Genomic DNA, 17051 nt, shown 5'->3' with positions numbered 1-17051 from the left:
GAATCTTCTTAGGCACCTTCTAACAGTGACCACATTCAGGACTAAGATTTTTTTTTAAGTGAATGATGATTGGACTGAAATAGATTGTAAAGGAGGTTAGAAAATAAAGTGTCTCAGAAATACATTTTGAGTTTTCACTATAGGAATTTTAGGACCGAAGGATAATATGGAGGGACATACTTAGCTATTCCTTCTCTGGAGCAGCCATGATAACATTAAATAGTAAAATGCTGTTTGGCTCTGTTACCACAAAAGCACTCCTTAACTGGCTTCCATGTTGTCTTTTGTATAACATGCCATCTTGTGTTTTGAGGAAGCTCCTGCCCCATGCTTATGTTTTTCCTTATGAATAGAACTAAGATTTTTGTGGATGAGTCAGAGTTAAGACCAACTTGAACACATTTTCCATTATTAATCAAAGAACTGACCAACAGATTTGAATTATTTCCCTAGGATCTCTTCTCTGCCCAGGACTTCCTTTTGATTGGCTGCTTAACTGAGGACTTGTCTGCTTTTTAACCATGTTTTTGATTGTGCTTTTGTAGGTACTGGAAGATGGGATCGTGCTGAGAAGTGGCACCATGCTCAGGGGAGCAGTTAGCCTATTTAAGGATAGCATTAAATCTCAGCACATTGTCCAGAGGCTGCTCAGGATCGATGCTAGGAAATGTCCTAGGAAAGTCGTGCTTGTCCTCAGATGCCCTTCCAGAAACCAGCCTAGGATCCCTATCTCCCTTAGCTGCAGCAGTTTATGGTCCACAACTGAGGCACGCCTGCCCCACTCCCTAGGAGAGATTCCTAGGGCTGCTGAAGCAAGTAACCATAGATTTGGTAACCTAAACAACAGGAATTTATTCTTCCATGGTTTTGGAGATCATAAGTCTAAAATCAAGGTGTCAGGAGGGCCATGGTCCTTCCAAAGGGTCTAGAGAAGGCTTCCTTCCTGGTCTTCTCTGATTTGTGGAGGCTCCTGTGTGCCAGCCTCCAACTCTCTTTACCTGGTTGTCTTCCCCACCCCTCTCTTTGTCCAAATCTCTTTCTTTAGGCCCACCCTAAATCCATGGTGACCCATCTCCAAGGCCTTAACTAAGTACATCTGCAGAGACCCTGTTTCCAAACTGGATGACACTCTGATGTTGTGGAAAGGCATGATTTGGGGGGAGATATTTTTCAAGAACCAATTATACCCTCTTAGTGGAAATCAGCTCTGCCTCCACCTAAGGCATTTGTTCAGAGAGTAAGCCTCTGTGCTGTGCTGTGCTGTGCATTGCTGTGGTCTCAATGATTGTCCCCCTCCCTGCACCATTAGCATGTGGAAGCCTAACCCTAAGGTGAGGGTAGTAGAGAAGGGACCTTTGGGAAGTGGTCTGGTCATAAGGATTGAGTCCTTGTGAATAGATTAGTGTCCTTAAAATAAGAGGCCCCAGAGAGCTAGCTTGGTGCTTCTACCGCATGAAGACCCAGCAGGAAGGTGCTGTCCGTGAGCCAGGAAGCAGGCTCTGTTTTGCCAGTGCCTTGATCTTGGGATTTTCAAGCTCCCAAACAGTGAGAAATAAATGTCTGTGGCTTATAAGCCACCCAGTCTATGGTATCTTTTTAAATAGTAGCTCAAATTGACTAAGCAATTGTCAAAGTTGATATAGGCACAGCATAGAAGGAAACTCTCTCTCTCTCTCCCTCTCTCTCTCTCTCTCTCTCTCTCTCTCTCTCTCTCTCTCTCTCACAGACACACACACACACACACACACACACACACACACACACTACTCTTTACAGTGGTCTGAAGGAGAGGGAAGTCTTCTGGGCTCTGGGAGAGAAAGGGGAGTGTTCTGGGCTCTGGGAGAGAAAGGGGAGTGACCTTCCTCTGGGGAATTGAGACACTGAGTTAGGGAGATCCTGTGGGCCCAGGGATTTGCTTTTGGAAAAAAAGAAAAGATAATTTTCATGACAGAAAATCATGTCAGAAGCACAGAAGGATAAAAGAATATAGTGTATCTGTTAGGTAATTGTTTCATCCCAGTATGTGCCATATCTGAGATGGGAGAGAGAATCTGTATTTTTAGATAGGTCTCCAGTGTGATTATGAAGGATTTGGTATAAATGCTGGGGGAATAGCTGTTTCATAAAAATATCCTTCCATGCCCCTTGATTGCTCAGGACCTTCAGATCTGCTTTCAACCTTTATAGTGTTCCTTCAGCTAATCTCTGATGTGGTTCCTGAATCAGAATAATTTGAATTGTGATAAGGAATCTTTGTAACTCTGTATTAGGAATTCTTATCCTGGAACTGGTACAACATAGGTGGTTGGGTAACAGCCAATTAGAACCTCTTTAAAATGGCATGAATTGATGTATTTTTAAGTACTTTTATGAAGAGAGAGTCCACAACTTCTTTGGACAGATTCTAAAAGACCCTGTAATATCAATAAAAGGTGGCAATGATTTAGAAACCACTGCATAAAATCTAAGATTTTAGCTTTCTATTTTGCTATTTTTTAAAAAAAGCATTCATAAGATTCAATTTTGAAATGCACAATGGACCAAACCCCAAGTCATATTATTCTACATCATGATAACTTGTCACTAAAGTGTTTTGTTAGAGTAAATGGAAACCCAAGCAAAGTTCAAGCTGAAGAGGAAAAAATCCCTTTCTCATTTTATTCTCAGAAACGAAGTACCTTTGTTCTATAATGCTTTTGGATTTAGTTTCTACCCAGGAGAGGAGTCTCCACTCTGGTTAATGAATGGTTAGGGACAGAATGCTTTTACGTTTATAACCTGTCATTCTAGAAATAACAGGAATACAGGAATGAAGGGAAGAAGTATAATTTGTATGCTAATCAAGTTTTACTTGGAACTGTCTTGAAAAGATCCATCTCATTATGCAAAAATAAGGCCTGTATTAACAAATATAAAGTTTAATAAATAAATATAATTGGTGCTTTACAATTTCTATATGCCTGGAAAACTAGACAGTCTATAAACTTATTTCTAATCAACACTTAATCATATTATTGTTTTAACTTTGGATAATGAGTGTCCATGTGAATCTTGGGATTAGGGCCAAATTATTGAAGAAATTTTCATCAGTGTGATAGAGCACATAACCTTAGAAAACAGTGTTGCAAATGAATGAACAGATCACTAAGGAGCAGTAATAGATGGTTATTGTTACTGGATGATTCAGAGCCAACCTCGTAGGTTTGTTCTTATTTTTTCATTGTATATCCTTTCACTTTCTCATTCATTCAATGCATGATAACATTGGCAGTATAAGATGACACTACTACTTAGTGAAATGACTTGGGTAGCTATTATTTTACCTCTCTGTATGTGCAGCTTATAACTTCTGCTTGAATTGAAGGACTTTGTTTCTATGCTACAAACTGGCTATGGTGAGGGGAATGACATTTAGTGAGAATATTTGCTATTACTTGTTCTGTTCCTGTGACCTGATGGGACTCTGCTTTCTTAATTATGTTCTTAATTCATTTGTCATTAATTACAGCACTGAGCATATAACAAAATTACACAGCATCTATTTTAGTTAAGAGTCTTTTGGGATGGAAATGGCAAGATCCCAATTCAAACATCCAGAAACAAGCAAATAATTTATGTGCTCACAAAGCAAGAAGGACGGGGTAAAAGTAACTTTTGTAATGAAAGGTAAAGGGATTTAAACAACCTATTCCTTCTCTTTGTCATACACACACACACACACACACACACACACACACACATATGCATACACATGCACACAGTAGTGCCCAGCACACACATTTCTTCTTCCATCTACATTTTAATATTTACTGTGCCTTCTGCAGATGGGTGTATTTTCAGGAGGACATGAAACTTAGCATCCTATAAGTTTGCATTTTCACTGTTCTCTGGCCCAGGCTCTTCCCTGGAAGCTTAAAGAAAACTCTGCCTGACATAGCTTGAGCCAAGTGATCACCTTTGAACCAGTATCTGTGCCCAACAAGGGGAATGATGGAGTACTACACTTAGTCCCTTGGGGTCAAAGCCGGAGGGGTGAGATGTGAAATTGTTAAGTCTTCAAAGAGCAGACAGTTTTTACTGATACACACTGTTTTTAGGTTGGTATTGATCTTGAGGATCTTTGATTACATATAGTCTTCTTGGTGTAGGACAGATGATATATTACTTATTTTTAGATTTATAATCAAAGGTCAGAATCTCAAGACTAAGCAATTCTTAGTGATTGTGGTACACAGAATGAGGTACCCCTAAAGACATGCATGTCTGAATCCCCAGAACCTGTGAATACATTAGATTGCATGCAAAGAGGAACTGATTGTTAATTAGGTCATACTGGATTATTTGGGCGAACCCAGTGTAATCACAAGAGTACTTGTACATAAAAAAAGACACAGAAAAATCATAATCAGAGTGACTCCTCATGAGGGCCTCAGCCTGCCATTGCTGACTTTGAAGATGGAGAAGGAAGCCGATATCCAAGTAAGGCCAGCAGCTTCTAGAACCTTGAAAAAGCCACGAAAAGATAAACTTCCAGAGCTTCCGAAAGGAGCACAGTCTGCAGGCATCTTGATGTTAGAGCCCAAGGAGACCAGCTTATGATCTGTAAGCTGATAAATTTGTGTGGTTTAGCTGCACGATTGTAGTAATTTGTTATAGCAGTAGTAGGAAACTAATACAGTAATCTTAGGAATTAGTCTTCATCATAATCACCAGAAAATACACCAGAATCTGTTTCTGAGTGACTCATGTACTCCTTGTGTTTTTCAAAAGGCTTCTTACACACAGTCTAAAAAAGATAATGTTAAAAAGATTATTTATTTTACTGGTAGTATTTCAAATACAGGCATAAACAAAGAGATTAACGAAGGCAAATTTCTTTCTTACATTTTTAAAATTAGTGGAATGTATTCTTTATTTTTCGTACCAGGAATTGAACTCAGGAGTGCTTAACCACTAAGTCACATCCCCAGTCTGTTTTTTGTTGTTGTTGTTTGGGTTTTGTTTATGTTTTTGTTTTGACAGGGTCTTGCTAAGTTGCTTAGGGCCTCAGAGGCTGGCTTTCAACTTCTGATCCACCCAACTCAGCCTCCTGAGACACTGGGATTACAGGCATGTGCCCCCCGTCTGGTGGAAATTTGTTTTTAAACACAACTTTATACCTTCTTTTTTGCACCTATTTAAGATCTTATAATTTATTCCATATTGTAATGTAGTCTTGATACATTGTATTTAACTAGTTCATACTATATGAAGATATCTTGACCAAGCATAATATGCCTCATTATTCCATCATTTAATCCATTATTCTATTTAAATGGCTCATGAACATAATTATAAGATTTAAACTTTATTGCCTGAATTTTTTTCATGTTTCTACAATGTAATTCTATATTGCACATATATGGGTGAACATCTTTATCTAAAATAGATATGTAAATTCATATGTTGTAGGGCCTACATTTTGGGGATTCTTTTTAATAAAATGAATTAAAAATATAAGTACAGTATTAGGTAATGTGTGGGGCTGCGGTTGTGGCTCAGTGGTTGAGTACTCACCTAGCACATGTGAGGCTCTGGGTTTAATCCTCAGTACCACATAAAGATAAATTAATAAAATGAAGGTATAAAAAAAATTAGGTAATGTGAATACTAATTTAGGTTGAAAAATCAATCAGTACAAATTGCATGTTTTAAAAGCAGACAAATACCATGAACATCAGAAGATCCAGAGTATGATATAGTTATAATTTTATAAATTTGTTGTCTTTAGCTCTATATATTTCAAATTTATTTCTTCTCACCTTCTCAGATGTGTGTTGGGAATGGTAGAGTGCATAGAGTTTCATGACTTGATCTTTGGTCTTGTGTTGTCATTACCCAAAAGGACCAGAGGAATGTTCCCAGAGCATTTCCTATGGCCTGAGAAGACATGGAAGAGACTAGAAGCTCTCCTAATATCAAAACAGATATATCTTCTATTCAACTTCCCTTTTTTTCAAAAGTACTTGGAGCCATTCCAATGCCATTTGGTATGAGCCCAAGGTAGAAGTTGGAATAGGAAGAGAGCACAGACTGGATCAGTTTGGTAAAATATTCTTACATTTCAAAATATATGTCACCTACTCTAGGGTCTTCCCCAGAGCTGTGGAAGTGACCCCCACAAGTGAAGAAATCTGAAGGTCAATTGCTCTTAGCTCCATGGTTTATGTGCCTCTGTGTCTTTAGTGACTGGTAGTGAAGAACTGTACCCAAAGTAGAGAACAGTGAATTTCTACATCCTGCTGTTGACCTTCAATGGAATGATGAGCAAATCCTTCATGAGGTGGAACAGGAGAAGTGGCTCAGACCTTCTCTATTTTGCTATAGAAGGTGAAGCCTATCTGTACCTGTTTATGACAGTCCCTTGAAGGACTGTTGACCTTTGCATCCAGACACCCTGGTGATGTGAGTATCATATGCGGTTTTCCGAGCTCTCAACAGGGAAGTATCTCCAGATGCATAGCTTTGTACAGGTGGGTGCCTCCCTAAGGCAGCATTCTGCCCCCTCCTTGAGTGTGTGTGGAGTGAGATTTATGTTGCATTATCAGTTTCCAGATACATTTTTTTTAAAATTGGGAAGTGGGTAGCCTGGGGCCTCAGTGTTTCTATCTTTGTTTATTTGTTATACAGAATTTCCCTTCTCACATGAACTCCTAGAAGACATTTCAGCAGAATGAAATCATGACCTCATGCTTAGTTTCACAGTCCACGAAAAGCTAGATTTTTGGTTATAAAAGTTCAGAGTTAGAGCCCTCCAGACTATTTTTTCCTTACTTAAAAAAGGGATAAGGAAGCTGATCCACCCCAGATGGATGCTAAGCCTGAAATGAGCTTTGCATACTTACTCAAAAGAGTTCCCACACTTTAGTATCTTTATTCTACCTTTTAAGATACTCTTGTCCATCTCTTCACAAGACATTGGAAGCAGGAGAATTCTAGTCTTAATGCATTGAAATGAAGATAATGCAAAAAGAAAGGTTTTTTTTCAAAAATTTTTACTCTGTAAGACTACTCTTGGGAAAAGGTAGACCTTTATCTGAGTCAAAAGGGAATAAGTGTGTCGACAATGACAAATGAAGGCTTTGAAGGGATAATTGAATTAAGGAAGTGGAAAAGTTTGGTGGATTATCCCCAAAGCCTGGATCAGACAAGGACATAAGCCAGGGGCGGCACAAACCTAGTGCAGATGTGCACCCTCACATTCAGGGCTGAGCCTGCTGGGGAGCAGAGACAGAAGAAGAAACAGGAAGAAATATTTCAGTGCTTCTGCTGCAATGGTGTGTAATCAAGCAGCCAGGGAGTGTGTCTTCTACTTCTTAAGGTTTCCTTTGCCTGCACATTGTCCATGTATGTGCTGGAGGCCTGTGTGTTATCCACCATGTACAAACATCTGTCCATATGATTAAATTCGTGTCTTATGCACTGCTGTTAATACTAAATTGAAGATTTTAAAAGTATAGTAGGTGACATTTAATGAGTACTTACTCAGTGCTAGGTTCTGTGCTAGGTGCTTGATAAGTCCCATTTAATACTCTCTCCAGCCTCGTGGTGGCTTCATGACCATCCGAGTTAGCTAATAACAACATCTGTCTGTCTGTCTCTCTCTCTATATAAATCCCATCATTGCTGTTTCCATCAATGCCACTCCAGTCCAGGTCCTGAGTGTGCCCTTCTCTCTGCCCAGCATGTCCACTGTCAAACCTCACATGTAGGTATGGTCACATTCTCTTCCACACTGCAACGGAATCTCTGCACACTTTTACACACATATCACATTTCTATAATTATTTGCTTATGTTGATCTCTCTTACCATTATCTCCATGAGTAGTGATTTTATTTTATTTCACTTTGTATTTTGAGAGTTTAGAATGTGGCAGTTGCTTGGCAATTGGTATTAAGTAAATGACCACCTGGGTGTCCTTTTTTGTTTGTTTGTTTGTTTCATTTCCCAGTGATATTTATTGGATAGCAAAATCATAACTATATCTTGAAAAGGTAGCTTGGAACTCTTAATTTCTGCTTTCCTCTTTTTTTTTTTTAATTTTGAGAATCTTGTTGAAAAATATGGAATGTTTCACGAATTTCTGTGTCCTCCTTGTGCAGGGGCCATGCTAATCTTCTCTGTATTGTTCCAATTTTAGTATATGTGCTGCAGAAGCAACCACAACCTGGGTGTCCTTTTAAATAAATGATCAAATATGCCAAGAACTGATTCATGTTATGGGTTTTCATGTAGTTGGAGATCTATTCGTGAAAAAATCTACAGTTCATTTAACACAGGGCTTCATCTTTAGATCTAGATCTAGGCTCTGTAACTGTGAATGGAAGGGAGAAAGAAAATGTGTGTGTGTGTGTGTGTGTGTTTTCCTGAACTTGTGCTCTAATGCCAAAGTCAATTACAGATGATATAGACTTTTTTTATTATTTATGTTTCTCTTCTCTAATTGAGAATAGATTGTATTTACATTTTGCAAAGAGATGAACAAAAAATTTTAATTTATTAATAATGTGTAAATTTCATAAATCACTGACGGTTGTTAATGTTAACATTATTAAAATGGATATAACATCTCCATTTAAATTGGATGCTTTTATCTTTCCTATTAAAATAACTCACCACCCACAAGTTTTTAAAAAATTAAAAATTAATGTGATAATTCAGTCTATTGTTTATTAATTCAATTTGATCCTGTGATCAAACTAAATTGATGAATGAGCTAATATTAAGTATATGATCGCCTCCTTGTAAGAAATTTTCAGAGGTTACCTCTTAAATTATTCTAGGATATAGTATTTTTCTAAAAAGTAAAAATAGAATGTGAAATGAAATCAAGTCTCATATTTTTGTATATTGATATTACTTTATCACCTTGCCTCACTACCTGATGTATAGTTCTCTTTTATTTCTAATTCTATGTAGAAAAATATGATTCCATTATTTTTATAAAAAGTATATGAATATAGTTACTCTTTCATGTATGGTTCCCATACAGATTCCTGACAGAAGATTCTGTAAAATTATGAAACTCGGGTCTTCTGCTTTCACCTGCGAACAGAGACTGAGCTCATCCATGGGTCACTGTAGTTCCAAAGATGTAAAGGAATCACTTCTGATCACACATTCACATGGATTTAAAAGGAGATGCATGGTTTAAATATGGACAAGTAACACAGAAACTTTCTCCTTCACATTGAGCGAGATAATCAGTTCAGCTTTCTGGGCCTATTTCAAATCTTATTTTCAAATCTCCTATTGCGTAAAACAACTAAAGCAAAAAAATTCTGTAAGCATTTCATTATACAGGCTAAAAGCCTCCCGCCATCCATTTGAAATAGCAATGTACGTAGTTCCCTGTAGTGATTTGCACAGGTTGACCTTGAACCCAGGGTTCCTGGAGAGATCCTGGAGAGATTGCTTGAAGAGTGAGAAGAATCTAGGCCCATGGGGATTTAACCACCCTGACCCCTTTTTTCTACAAGTAAATTTCACTTACATATACTTTATTGAACAAGAATATTTTCATGATCTCATTTGCAACCAAATGTTTCTGCTGGATTCTTCTGTTTGGCCAAAAGTAAAAGCCTTCTCTTTAGAGCAAATGCCATCACATTCTGAGTCCCATCTCCTTGCTAACCACTCCTCTCTGGATAAACATTGTGATTCTATGCTCCAGTAACTGCAACTCTTTTATTTTCCAAGCTCTTTCAGTGTTCACCTGAAAACATTTTTAAAAATCTGTAACTTCACAGGAAAGGAAGTTATTGCCCATGGAGGAGAGTTGGGACAGAGCTCAGAATATAGATTTACCTGGAGCTGGTCATGGATTGAGACCAAAGGAAAGTGAGGTTGGATAAATGAGGAGGGAGGGAGAAGAATCCCTTGGACACGGATGCTTTTCTTGGCCCCGTCCTCGCCTTGCTCATATTCCCCCTGCATCTTATTCTGTGAAAAGGGATTTTACTGAGAATCAGGAGAGCTCAGCATCAGAGATTTCCTTTACCTTCAAATTCTTGTCCCCAGTGCTGGTTGGAGTCACCCAGATTCCTCTTTTGGGTAGGTATTGGAAGGCAGGTAGACCTTCCCTGTTTGTAGGCTGCAAATACACAGTAGTTCTGGTGACAATGGGTTATCAGTTATCTCCAATTTTTTAGGGGTAGAAGAAGATATTTGTTACTGTAATAAAAGGCAATCAGTAAATCCTACCACATACCAGATTAAAAGAGGTTTGGCTGGTACAGCATTCCACAGAGAGAAGGAGCAGGTAATTATTCTGGGATAATGCTTCTGAAACACAATATTGTCGATGTGTATGGGTCCCCTGCTAGTAGATGGATGCAGTGGTGAAGGCAGCATATTTATTTTTAAATCAGGAGACTTCTTCTGGTGATGCAGTTACAGCCTTGTGATCACCTTTCTTGTTTTACCAAGTTGAAGGTTGTAGATGTAATCATCCTTCCTGATGGGGGCCTGGTGTCGAAAAGTGGCAGAAATGAGCCCAGTGACGATGGTCTGGCTGTATACAGATTAATTTAGTAAACACTTGACACAGAGTTTAGTCATTGAAGAACTGCTTAGTGCTATAAATGATGGATTTTTGATGATACACCTCAAGTCTTAGTTATATTCCTGCCAATTATGACTTAATATGTCTGCTTTCTCAATAAAATGAGCTAGCTGTTAACACATGAGATGACAGACTTAATTTGATTTCTGGGTATGACATTGCTTCATGTGTAGGTTAAGGCTACTTTAGTTGCCAGGTAGTTGTAAAAACACTATATTACCCAAACTCATCTGGTCCAACTTTGTATTTATATTCAGCAAAGCAATAGCTATCTTTTATTGAGCACTTGCAATGTGTTAAGTACTAAATTCTAAGGAATTCACATAAATTTTTCATTATCTCTATACTATTTAAAAAATGTGAGGTAGATATTCTCCTTTTACTGGGGAAGAAATTAGAGCTCAGGGGAATGACCTGTGAAAGACCACATAGCTAATGAAGGGTAGGACTTGACTCAGCTGGGTTGGATATCAATCACCAGCCCTCTAAATCACAGTATGTTTGCCATTACAAGTATGCTCTTTGGACCAGAAGTATCAGTATCATATTAAAATGCATAATTTATGATTGAAGTATGTACATTACATGTATGTATTATATATCAAAATGCATTCTACTGTCATGTATGACTAAAAAAATAATAAATGAATGAATAAATAAATAAATAAATAAATAAATAAATAAATAAATAAATAAATAGATAGATATTGCCAAAATGCCTCTGAGGAAAAAAATGCATAATTTTATACTCTATTCCAGACCTACTTAATCTGAATCTTCATTCTAATGTTTGCTGACATATTTTGCTTAAATAAAGGCTTTGAGCCCTGGTAGGAGCTGAAGACTCTTTTGGGGGGCATGTGAAAATTGATGACAGTGTGGGAGGTTGGGACCCTTCTCCTAACATGGTAAGGAGCATGGTGTTTCTAGTTTCAATGAGGAGGGGCTAAAGGGAGTCTACAGAAAGTGTCACTGTGAAATCCTAAAAGAAAATAATATTAAATTCAAGAAAGATATTTTGATGTAATTAAGCATTTTTTAAAATAAAAATTATTTCCTCTTATGCTACCGTATAAAATCATTTGGTTCTTTTTTTTTTTCAACATGCAAAGGTTTCTTTCTTTTTTTTTTCTTTTTTTATTGGTTGTTCAAAACATTACATCGTTCTTGATATATCATATTTCACACTTTGATTCAAGTGGGTTATGAACTCCCATTTTTACCCCGTATACAGATTGCAGAATCACATCAGTTACACTTCCATTGATTTACATATTGACATACTAGTGTCTGTTGTATTCTGCTGCCTTTTCTATCCTCTACTATCCCCCCTCCCCTCCCCTCCCCTCCCCTCTTCTCTCTCTACCACCTCTACTGTAATTCATTTCTCCCCCTTGTACTATTTTTCCCTTTCCCCTCACTTCCTCTTGTATGTAATTTTGTATTCATTTGGTTCTTGGTTCTTGGTTCTTGGACACTCTGCTTCCTATGACAGCCTTATATTTCATTCCATGGGAAACATTTGTAAAGGCCCTTCATTATAAAGGCCCTTCATTTAAATTTAATGAAACCAAATTACTGACTATGCTGGCCCCTTTTAAAATGGATGGTAAATTTTTGTAGGAAATTTAAATTTGTAACAAATTTGCTAGTGATGTACTTAATCTTTATAGTTCTGAAATGCTTTCTTAAAATTCAACGAATAAGGGTGCAGTGGCACACACGTCTGTAATGCCTTGGGAGGTTGAGGCAGCAGGATCTCAAGTTCAAAGCCAGCCTCGGCAACAGTGAGGCTCTAAGCAACTTGGTGAGACTCTGTCTCTAAATAAAATATAAAATAGGGCTGGGAGTGTAGCTTAGTGGTTGAGTGCCTCTGAGTTCAATTCCTAGTACCTCCCCCCCAAAAAAAATTCAATGAATAAAGTTGACATTTGTACATTTGAAAAAATAACCTTTTTCTTTTAAGTTTAAAGGATTGCATTCACTAATGAAGCTCCAGGAAATATATTACAAGTGGTTTTTCTTTTCTTTTTCTTTTTAAGAGAGAGAGAGAATTTTTTTTTAGTATTTATTTTTTTAGTTCTCGGCGGACACAACATCTTTGTTGGTATGTGGTGCTGAGGATCGAACCCGGGCCGCATGCACGCCAGGCGAGCGTGCTACCGCTTGAGCCACATCCCCAGCCCCTACAAGTGGTTTTTCAACATTGAATAGTATTCAATTCAGGATTTTGAACAGACCCTAGAAGAAGCATGATGACATAGATTTAAATATCAGAAAGTAAAAACCAAATCCTGAAGATAAAAGCCTAATTAGTTTTATCATGCTTTATAATATTACTTTTGTTAACTTCAATTGTTTGAATAATAGCAGAAATATAATTGATATTTCAGGATCCATGATATCTGTTAGCTTTGATATAACCATAGTGGTGATATAATGGATTGAGTTGGGGCATTGGACGAATCATCACAGACAGGCTTTGGAAACAGGTAGAAATGGATGGACATTGTGAGTCAGCTTTCCATTCTTATAACAAATGCCTGAGGGGCTGGGGATGTGGCTCAAGCGGTAGCGCGCTCGCCTGGCATGCGTGCGGCCCGGGTTCGATCCTCAGCACCACATACCAACAAAGATGTTGAGTCCGCCGAGAACTAGAAAAATAAATAAATAAGAAAAAATTCTCTCTCTTTCTCTCTTTCACTCTCTCTTAAAAAAAATGCCTGAGATATTTGTTAGCTTATAAAGGTAAAAAATTTATTTTAGCCCACAGATTTAGAGGTTCTAGTCCCTGATGGCAGGAGCCCTTTTTTTAGGTCTCTGGTTGGGGATTCCACATAGCACATGGCAGAACAAAACTTACTTGGTATTTAAGAAGCTAAGAGAGGAAGAGGAAGGGGAGGAATGGGCCAAGTCCCACAGTCCTTTTGAGGGCATACCCCTAATGACTTAAGGACTTCCCACTGGACCCCCTTCTCAAAAGTTCTACCATTGTCCAAGAGTGCCATGCTAGGGACCAAGCATTTAACACAAGGGCTTTGGAGTAAACTTATGGTCCAAATTATAGAAGATATCTACCTTTGCAGATGACAATTGTCTTGTAGTGGACTGTGGTGACACCCCCATCCCCCCCCAAAAGTGCTATAGCATTCCAATATGCCTAACATAACCTGTTTGTTAGATTTAAAACATGTCAATAATTGCAAATACTTGAGTAACAGATGTGGTAAGAAGAAAAGGAATGTTATATAAAATTTCCACATTGAAAAATAAACTAAGTAGAAAATATTTATCAATCTTGTTACCCACGACAAAATAAAATTTAATTCTTCATGGACAGTGTCAGCACATTTTTCTGGGACAATTTTGTTGTTTTAAAATATGCACCACTGTGACCCATAGATTTTTTATAACCTTTTTCATAATCCTTGATCTATTAAGCAGTTTGAAAGTGAATCTATAATTTCATTGCAAGGAAAGAATAACAGTTTTGTGGGCATTTCAACTTTTATAAAATGTGATTTTGAGTGAATAGCATTCTTTTCCCCCAAGATAAGCGGCTAACCTTAAAAGTTAGTTAATGACTGATTGGTGTTATTTTTCGACTGATGGTCCATTTGGAGAACTAATCACATTCTTCTCACCTGTGTTTAAAAAGTACTGTGTAATCCAGAAAGCCTGGCAGTTTCTATCTTAACCACATTGCTCTGCTTTTGACAGTCTCTCTCTCTCTCTCTCTCTCTCTCTCTCTCTCTCTCTCACTCTCTCTCTCTCTCTCTATCTCTCAATGGGTCACTTAACCTTTAAGATGCTCTGTCTCTCTTGTTGCATGTATAATAGCCATTTTATGTTTCAATATTTGTGAAGATATTTTAAATACAAATGAAGGATTTTAATTTAAATTAAAATCCAAGTACACACATTCTTACTAAAGTCAATCTTTCAATTAGGTAAAAATTCTAATCCATAGATACTTTCCATTAATGTTAATTTGCCTATTTTCAGACAATTAGAATACATTTCTTTTCTTTGCAAGGAATCATTTTAAGATTCATCCTAACTTCAGAAACTTTAAAATATGAAAAAAATAGTTTATAGAATCTAGGGATTGGCTAACTAAATGCTTCCCAGTTGTGATTGTAGTTTATGTCCTGGAGACAATGTGGTATCTTGATTGCCTGGAATCAGAGACAGAAGATAGGACCAGAGTCTTGTCTCAGCTGCTTACAGATTGTGTGACTTTGAATAGGTCACTTTCAAACCTTTCAGATGCTCCTTTATTGTGTCTGCAGATAAGGAGAAAACACTTGTTAGGACTAAATGAGGATTCAATGCTGGAATTTTGTGTTGTGTTACTCTCTGTAGTATGTTTCTCTGGGATTATGTTTTACTGCCTTTTCCACCACTTCTCAAAGGGACTTCTGAGTTGTAGGATTCCACTTTCCTTTAAACACAGTTTTGAACATTTCTTTAATTTTTTTTTTTTTGCTATGAACATAGCTCGTAGAAACCAAGTATTAAGTTATTTTGATATTTTTAATACACCTTATTTTTTCAAGCAGTTTCAGGTTCACAGCAGTATTCAACACAAAGTACAGAGTTCCCATCCCCGCAACACCTGCACTGCCACTCCTCCACCAGAGAGGTCGATTTGCTGCAGACCATGTGCCTACACTGACATGGCATTATCACCCCAACTCTACAGCTTGCATCAGGGATTTTTTTTTTTTTTTTTGGTTCCAAGGTTTGAACTCAGGTGCATTTAACCACTGAGCCACATCCTCAGCCCTTTTTATGTTTGAATTTGAGACCTGTTCTTGCTAAATTGCTTAGCAAAACAGGGTTTACTTTGGTGTTGTCCACTTGACAGGTCTGGACAAATGTGTAAGGACATGTATCCACCCTTGCATATCATCAGGAATGATTTCACTGTCCTGAGTCTTCTGTGCTCATTACACTGGTTCAGCCTTTCCTCCCCAAACCTCTTGAGAACCATCAGTGTCTTTACCATCTCCATGGATTGTCGTACAGAAAGTTGTATAGTGGCAATCGTACAATAGTAGCCTTTTCAGGTTGGCTTCTTTCATTTAGTAATATGCACTTAACATTCTTCAAGGTATTTTCATGTAGCTCATTTATTTTTAATATTAAATAATATTCCATTGCCTGTGTGAACCACAGTTTATTTATCCACTGTCCAGATGAAGGACATGTTGGTTGCTTCCAGATTCGGGCAATGATGAATCAAGTTCCTATAAACATCTGTGTGCAGGTTTTTGCGCAGTTATAAGTTTTCAGTTCCTTTGGATAAATACCAAGGAGCACCTTGCGTAGATCCTACAGTATGAGTATGTTTAGTTTCGTAAAAATTCACCACACTGTCTTTTTAACTGGCTGTCATTGTCATTCCCATCAGCAATGAATGGACATTTCTCTTGCTCTACATCTCACCATGCCCAGGTTTGGTGTCATCAGGGTTCTTGAATTTGACCACTCTGACTTGTGTGTAGTGGTGTCTCATTGTTGTTTTAATCTGCATTTCCCTGGTGACATTTGATGTGTAACATTTGTCATATCCTTTCATGCCACACACATATCTTCTTTGGTGTGATGTTCATTGATGTCTTTGGTCCTTTTTAAAAAAAAAATGTTACATTTTAATTGTTCTTTGACTGTTTGGGACAGCAGTCTTGACAGACATGTCTTTCACAAACAGTTTCTTCCTGATTGTGCCTCATTTGTTCATTCTCTAGATACTTCGTTTTGTTTTTGATGCAGCATGTGAGGTACGTGACCAATCTTCGTAAATATTCTATGGCAAATTGTTTTGGGGGGGCAAGTACTGGAGATTGAACTGAGGGGGGTAGTTTACCACTGAGCTATATCCTTAGCCCTTTTTAAAAATAGGGTCTTGCTAAGTCGCTGAGGGTCTTACTAAGTAGCTGAGGCTGACTTTGAACTTGCTATCCTCCTGCCTCAGCCTCCCAGGTCGCTGGGATGAAATGGACCACTGGGCCAGCTGTATAGATATTTTAAGGAAGGTTATTTACAGAAGGGTGAAAAGTTGTTATATATAATGAATTCTGCCTATGAATTATTTTGTTCAAATCTTATGTCCTGCTTGGATTTTGTCTATTAAAGATAGAAATAAAAATACTAAATTTTCTAATAACAATAACCTATTTCTCATTTTATTTCTAACACTTTTTATGGATAAATAGTATATGATTTGACCAAAAATTTCATGATTTCACATATTCATTAACATTCAAATTGTCAATCAAAATTATACCATCCTCTTGTTCAATTTGGTTTCTTGTTAAATTCTATAGAGTTTGAAAATTAAATCATCCATTTCTTCTAAATGATTAGTAACCAAAATTTTGAATGATGATATTATTTTAACTCTAACTGGTTCAATTTCTTCTGGTGTTTTATCTGTGAGA

The 17051-nt window shown here is 37.5% G+C and overlaps 1 protein-coding gene across 1 annotated transcript in view; it reads left to right on the top strand.

Moving 5' to 3' along the window:
* ITGBL1 (integrin subunit beta like 1) overlaps window positions 1-17051 on the top strand; it is a 228345-nt gene that overhangs the window by 147359 nt on the left and 63935 nt on the right. The window lies entirely within an intron of this gene.

Source organism: Spermophilus citellus (genome assembly GCF_964194105.1).
Source record: "Spermophilus citellus genome assembly, chromosome: 1".
Lineage (NCBI taxonomy): Eukaryota > Metazoa > Chordata > Mammalia > Rodentia > Sciuridae > Spermophilus > Spermophilus citellus.
This window is presented reverse-complemented; position numbering and strand designations above follow the sequence as displayed.